This window comes from Lycium ferocissimum, chromosome 4, assembly GCF_029784015.1.
Source record: "Lycium ferocissimum isolate CSIRO_LF1 chromosome 4, AGI_CSIRO_Lferr_CH_V1, whole genome shotgun sequence".
In the NCBI taxonomy this organism is placed as follows: Eukaryota; Viridiplantae; Streptophyta; class Magnoliopsida; order Solanales; family Solanaceae; genus Lycium; species Lycium ferocissimum.
In genome coordinates this window covers 52,172,192-52,179,088 of record NC_081345.1, presented here as the reverse complement: position 1 = coordinate 52,179,088, position 6,897 = coordinate 52,172,192, and the positions used below count along the sequence as shown (strand labels likewise).

Sequence of the window (6,897 nt, the reverse complement as noted above, 5' to 3'; positions counted from 1 at the left end):
CCCAATAATAAGTATCAAAACCCATTTATAAAGCCTTTTGTTAAGTTACAACTTCAAATATGCCCTTTTTAATCAATTAAGATAGTCATCAATAATTCCATAAGAGAATAAGAATGTCACACATGCCAATACAAAGCTCAAGAATCAATCATATCGCGCATAGCGCACCACACCGGACTATGTAGTACACGGTGGCTATCCTTCCTCCCGAATAGCTAGGCATAAATCACGCGCCAATACAGCCCAAGAATCAATCATATCGCGCATAGCGCACCACACCGGACTATGTAGTACACGGTGGCTATCCTTCCTCCCGAATAGCTAGGCATAAATCACACCCCAGGTAGCGAACCCAGCGGTGGCTATCCTTCCTCCCGAATAGCTAGGCTTGAATCACACCCCGGGTAGCGAACCCAGCGGTGGCCACTCTTCCTCCCGAATGGCTAGGCAATGACACACTAGGAATATGAGATCCTCGGTGACCACTCATCCTCCCGAATGGCTAGGCGTAAGCACACCGGAATATGAGATCCTCGGTGATCACTCATCCTCCCGAATGGCTAGGCATAAATCACACCGGACTATGTAGTACGCGGTGGCTATCCTTCCTCCCGAATAGCTAGGCATACATCACACCCCAGGTAGCGAACCCAGCGGTGGCTATCCTTCCCCCCGAATAGCTAGGCTTGAATCACACCCCGGTAGCGACCCGGAAGTGGCCACTCTTCCTCCCGAATGGCTAGGCAATTACCACACTAGGATCCATAGTGGCTACCCTTCCTCCCGAGTAGCTAGGCCAAACACAACAACAAAGTTCATAGCATAAAAGCCGATTCACAATTTGTCTCAAAGTAGTCACACCATAAAATAGCATTAAAGCTCATTATGCCATTACGAAAAGTCATAATCTCATAGATAATCATCAAAAGGTTTCCACTTCTTTAAATAATATTACTTTATCATAGTTCCTTTGTAAAATCATCAATACCAAAAATTAACCATCATCACTGATCATCTCTTATAGAAGAAAATGATTCATAATATCACATACATATATAGGGTTTGTTACAATCTAGATTTAATGTGGGCTTGTCCTCACGCACATTAACCATTAATCAAAACATGTAATAAATTTTGAGAGTGTGAAACCAATTCATCATATCATTCAACACATGCTTTTATAAAGAATCAATCTTTCAAGAGAGTTTGCAAAAGAGACATATAAATTACCTTTATATTCAAAAAGGGTTTTATTTTAAAAGGGAGACATACAAATCACAATAAGATTTTAAAAAGGGAGACATACCTTAATTTGTTAAACAAGGTTTAACAAATCACTTTTCTAATGAAGAATACCCAAACCCTAGCTTGATTTACTTTGGAAAGAATTATGTTGCAAACCCTAGGTTTTGGTCATAAAATCATGTTAGAAAGGGATTAGGAACTTGAATTCAACCTAGAATCATGGTAACACTTACCTTGTATGGTTCTTGAGGCTTGGGACTTGTTCTTATTGACTTTAGGGTAAATTTTCGTGAATGGGGTCCGGGGGAAATAAACCCCAAACCTTAAATATAACCGAAAACGCATAAACCCGAATTTTTGACCTGAATCCGACCCGATTCGCGGATTGGTCCGCGATGCGGGACCATCGCGTAATGTTCTGCAGCTCAATACTCAGACTTGCGCGCGATCGGCCCGCGATGCGGGGCCATCGCACGCGCCCCCACGCGCCTGAAAAGGCGGTGTGTGTCGGTTACGCACGGTGTTCGGTAAAATGGACATAACTTCTTGTACGTAACTCCGTTTGGGCCGGGCGACCTACCGTTGGAAAGATATTTCAAAGGTCTACAACTTTTATTGAGGAAGTGTTTCCAAATTCACAACACATTTTCATGAAAATCGCCGTAGAAACAGAACCTACCAAAACTTAGCGAATTTAAGAGGCCTTAAGAACTTCACTAATTGGTTTGACTTCAAAACGACCATCCTCCACCCGAATTCACCAAGAATGGATTCATATAGATAAAATATCATCTTAATACTAGATTTTTACATATTCACACCTAGTTCAAGTTTACGGGGTGTTACAGAAGGTCACCCATGTTTTGACAATTGCCTACAAATATCACTTATGTTTCTTTTAGGACTAGAATATCATTCAATTATTACTATTTTCCTCAAAATATACTTAACACCACAAAACACTCTTTCTCTCCTAATTAGCATGTCATGTCATATTAAAAATTTATCTTTTTTAATAATAAATTTATTAACTCATCAAACCCATTTAATCCAACTAAATTGTATGTTTTTTTTTTAATAAAACAAATTGTATAAATACTGTAGACAAACCAAATCAAGATCAGAACAAGATGTATTGTGACCATATATACTCCAACTCTTTTGATAAAAAACAATATAGCAATTTATCATATGATTTGAATTTTATACTGTGACAATGTAATTAATTTTTACGTTATTACATTAACTAGTTTAGTCATTATAAGCAGATTATTTTTATGCTTATCATTAGGTTAATTGTCAATGTTACTATAAAACATTTAGTTGCGTATTTATAATCGGTTTTGAAGCATCTGTCAACGTAAAATTTTGATCTATCAATCTACAAATTAAACCCATTATCAGGTCATTATATGATTGATAAGTCAGCAACATATTCCAAGCCAGAGATTGAGCTAGGAATAAAATCCAGTCCCTGGTAGACAAAAAACCAAAAAGAAAATTGGATATGAAAGTTACGCTTCTTTAGATGTTTTTAAACCGGGTTAGTTAAATGGGTATGAGACATGGGTTAGGTTGGTAAAATGGGGTTGGGTTGGGTTAAATGGGTTTGATAAGTTAAATAAATTTATTATTAAAAAAATAGAATTTTAATGTGACGTGACATGACATGCCAACTATGAGAGAAGGAAGATTTCGTAGTGTTAAGTATATTTTGAGGAAAATCGGAATAGTTGAGTCATATTCTAATCCTAAAAAAAAACATAATTGATATTTCTAGGCAATTGTTAAAACATGGATGGCCTTTGCTTAATTAACTCCATTTCAAACCATCTTTAAGATACTTTAAGAATTTATACCAATTAATATGGATATCATGATAAATTAAGTATTTCATTTATTATTTATTAAGAGTGTGCAAAAGTTATAATGGATAAATAAAAGTAAATCGATGGAGTAAAATATTCAAATACTCTCGACCAAACCAACCCTAAGGCCTTAACTCTCTATGTTTGGAAATCTGAATGACTAAATTCTCGTACAAATACTATCGCAATAAATGCATAGATACAATTAGAGAAAGGTTACAAGAAAAAGTAAGGAGAGAAAGAGACAGAGGGAAAGAGATAGAGACCTGACCCAATCTGTCGGTCGTCCTATCGATTTTTGTTCCAAAAGGTACGCTATAAACGAGGGTCCTCTTTTTTCAAATTCAAAAGTTCATGGACCCATGGTCATATACACTATAGGAGTACATATTTGTCTTGGAGTATGTAAAATATTGTTGATATTTCTTTTTTTTATTTGTGTTTTCCCAACTATCGAGCAGCTCATAACTCAACTACTCCTCTGACTTACTTGTATGGCCTCTTATTAAATTCCACATGTACCATATCACTTCTCCTTATCTATAGTTTTTTTTTTTTTTTTAAAGTGTCTTATACAATTAGGGCACCTAATGAACTCCCTCCGGATTAAAAAGAATGTCAACTTAACTTTTTTTCTATAAAAAAAAGTATTCACTTATCAAATTAAAAAAGAATTAATTTTATTTTTTCAGATTTATCCCTATTAAGTGTTATGTGATTAAATCCCAATACCTATTTAATTAGGGCCAATTTAATCAAATTACTTTTTTTTTTTTTAAGAGTTAGTATTTTTTTAAAGGGTGTGCAAATAGTTAAGTAAATCTTTCTTTTTGATCCGGAGGGAGTATTTAAGAAAACAGTACATGATTCACCTAAAATAAGAAATTTCTTGAAATTGCCAGTGCATTATTAAATTATTTACTACTTCTATCGGGCATAGATTGGGTAACATAAAAACCCAACTCATTTGAAGAGCTGTGACATTGGATCCGTAAGGAAGCATATTAATGAATGTTCGAATTACATAGAGTTTATAAGGATTGAGTCATGATTGACTTGAATATGAACTATTAGTAGTGTGATCTATCTGGACATGATTTTCCTTTGTTTAGATTAGGCATTCCTCGATAATGATTTCATGACTTGAATGAACATTCTATTTGGATGATTGTGATGGAAATGAGAAGTTATTAGGACAATATGACATGAATACTTTATTAGGATGTTCATGTTTATAGGAAAAGAAACTTACCTTATAGGCTTGAAACCGAATATCTGAAATAATCAAAACGATTAGTCCGAAATCGAAATTGAAAATATTGGTCCAATTCGAACTTATTTAGATTGGATTTTAGTTTCTTGAATTCTCGAACTTATTTGGATTGGATTTGGATTTTAGTTTCTTGAATTCGAAAATCAAAAATTCAAATCGAAATTTTCATATACAGTGTGAATTGCACGAACGCCTACCCCTATCTGTCACTTTAACAATAAAACTTGGTCCCAAAATATTTGTTGCTTACTAGAATCAAGAAGATATTAATTACTATTTTTCTATCCATGCTAACAAAAGAATGCCTATATATAATTTACTCAATTACTCCCTTCGTTCCTTTTTTACTTATCCTTATATTAAAAATAGATTTTTCTTTTTTACCTGTCCATTTTAGCAAATCAAAAGAGATTTATTTTTTCTTACAATATTACCCTTATGATTAAGTAACTATTTCCCCGTCTCAAATTATCTCTCGTGCTTTCTAAAAATAGTTGTATCAAATTATTTATCGTTTTAGAAGTTCAAGAAAAAAATCCCCATTTTACCCTTAATGGTACTTGTTCTTGAATACTACAAACATCTCAATTACGGGGTGATGTTATGATTCTTTAGATATCAATGAAGGATAAAATAGTTTAAAAAGACCCTCTTAATTAGTACTCCCTCGGTCCATTTTTACTTGTCCTCTATCCTTAAAATAGATGTCCACTTTTACTTGCTCAGTTTAGAAAATCAAGACATAATTTAACACTTAGTTCCTAATTTACTCTTATTACTTATTATAATCATTTCTCAATGTATTTCCCAAAACATTGCATTTATTGTAGGGTGATATAGTAAAATTATCATTCTACTTTGGATCCTTAATAGATGTACCAAGTTAATACATGACAAGTAGAAATGGACGGAGCGAATATTTCTCAAGGGGTGCGTAAAATGGAATCATGACAGATAATTGAGACGAAGGGAGTACTTAAAGTACTACTAGTCAAACTTAGATTTCCAAAGCATAAGAAGAATTTAGAAACAAACTCATAATAAATAGTTTTTTAAGGGGTGTGTCAAGTCAACAAGGATCAAGTAAAAGGAACTAAATGAGTAATTTACTCATCTTTTTTTTTTTTTTTTTGTGTGCACCTTAACTAATTCCCAATGATACTTGCTACCTTCCACAAGCAACAAGTGACAGTTAACTCTATCCACCAAGGCTTAGACATATGAGAAGAAATCACCTACATATTTTTGTCTCCACCAGGATTTGAACTTGAGATCTCTTGATTCTCCTCCCACTTCATTGACCACAGAGATAATGCTAATCCAATCAAATATCTCTTATAATAAACATTATTCTTAAAGTTCCATTTTATGTGACACTTGGTTTGTTAAAAAAAGCATGACATATTTTTAAAAGTAATTAAATTTAAACTTTTCTTGTTACCTTTGATGAGAGTCTTTTATTGTTACAAGCATTATAATACGTATTTAAAACTACAAGATTCCAACATCTTATAATTTACATAATTGTTATCACGTGTTTAAAATCACAAGTTTTAAAAATTACTCCATTCGTTTCATTTTATTTGTCTTAGTTTGACTCAATACAAAGTTTAAAAAAATAAAAGACTTTTTGAATCTTATGCTCTTAAATTAAAGATGTATATAATGTACTAAAATGCCCTTTGATTCTTGTGATCTTAAATACTCCCTCCGTCTCAAATTATCTATCGTGTTTCACTTTTACACGCCCCTTAAGAAAACATTAACTAGGAGGTTTTTTTTTTTTTTTTTTTTTTTTTACTATTTTACCCTTATTTAAATCTTAAGATATAATCTCTCTTCATTGAATATTTACTGTATTTATGTGTCATCTCCTTATAATTGTGGTGTTTGTAGTCTTCAAGAACAATTACCATAAAGGGCATGACAAATAATTTGACACATTATTTTGTAGAAATCACGATACATAATTGAGGCGTAGATAGTATGTCATGTAAGATGTTGGGTGTAAGTTACCAAATATAGAAAGTAACATTCTTTATAGAACAGACTAAAAAGAAAATAAGACAAATAAATTGAAATAAAGGAAATATTATTCTTAAAACTTTATTCTGAATCAAATTATATCACATGAATTAGAGCAGGAAGAGTAGTAAATGTGTGTCTAAAATTGAATTGACCGGTAAGAAAGGTCAAAAGAGTACTACTCCCTCCGTTCACTTTTACTTGTTAACTATGGATTTTACACACCCCTTAAAAAATAATAAATGAAGTACATAATTTATCATGATACCCATATTAATTGGTGCATATTCTTAAATGGACTTGAAAATGGTTTGAAATTAGTAATTAATACTATGGGTAAACAAAAAGCGAAAAAATTGTCTTTCGATATCTAAAAGGTAATGATAATAGTGAAAATATATCTTTAGTATACTGGATAAGTAAAAGTCAACGGGCAGTAATTATTACGCACTCATCATCATCCTACATTTACTTTGTTTTAGTCTC

The 6,897-nt window shown here is 32.9% G+C and overlaps 1 long non-coding RNA gene across 1 annotated transcript; it reads right to left on the bottom strand.

Moving 5' to 3' along the window:
- Positions 1-257: 257 nt before the first annotated feature.
- LOC132054848 (uncharacterized) lies at positions 258-1,613 on the bottom strand. Its single transcript, XR_009414378.1, has 3 exons — positions 1,479-1,613; positions 1,307-1,402; positions 258-791 (listed from the first exon to the last, which is right to left on the bottom strand). It is a non-coding gene; the product is annotated as an uncharacterized LOC132054848 (long non-coding RNA).
- Between the last annotated feature and the right edge of the window lie 5,284 nt (positions 1,614-6,897).